Source organism: Leuresthes tenuis, unplaced genomic scaffold (genome assembly GCF_036924035.1).
Source record: "Leuresthes tenuis unplaced genomic scaffold, fLeuTen1.0.hap1 SCAF_1, whole genome shotgun sequence".
In the NCBI taxonomy this organism is placed as follows: domain Eukaryota; kingdom Metazoa; phylum Chordata; class Actinopteri; order Atheriniformes; family Atherinopsidae; genus Leuresthes; species Leuresthes tenuis.
The window spans coordinates 24,277,954-24,278,822 of record NW_027325355.1 but is presented as its reverse complement, the minus strand read 5'-3'; positions in this window follow the sequence as shown (position 1 = coordinate 24,278,822).

The following is an 869-nucleotide window of genomic DNA, read 5'->3' as shown; positions in this document are numbered from 1 at the left end:
CGTGAAACCGAACATTATCGTGGACCAGAAACGGAACATTACCGTGAAACAGAAACACAACTATATCGTGGACCAGAGACGGAACATTACCGTGAAACCGAACATTACCGTGGACCAGAGACAGAACATTACCGTGGACCAGAGACAGAACATTACCGTGAAACCGAAACAGAACATTACCGTGAAACCGAAACAGAACATTATCGTGGACATGAAACGGAACATTACCGTGAAACAGAAATACAACATTATCGTGGACCAGAGACAGAACATTACCGTGGACCTTAGACAGAACATTACCGTGGACCAGAGACAGAACATTACCGTGGACCAGAGACAGAACATTATTGTTGACCAGAGACCGAACTTTACCTTGAAACCGAACTTTACCGTGGACCAGAAACGGAACATTACCGTGAAACCGAACATTATCGTGGACCAGAGATCGAACATTACCGTGGACCAGAGACAGAACATTACCGTGGACCAGAGACAGAACATTACTGTGGACCAGAGACCGAACTTTACCGTGAAACAGAACATTATCATGGACCAGAAACGGAACATTACCGTGAAACAGAAACAGAACATTATCGTGGACCAGAAATGGAACATTACCGTGAAACCGAAACAGAACATTATCGTTGACCTGAAACGGAACATTACCGTGGACCAGAGACAGAACATTACCTTGAAACCAAAACAGAACATTATCGTGGACCAGAAACGGAACATTATCGTGGAACAGAGACAGAACATTACCGTGAAACCGAAACAGAACATTATCGTGGACCAGAGACAGAACATTATCGTGGATCAGAGAGAGAACATTATCGTGGACCAGAGACGGAACATTATCGTGGACCAGA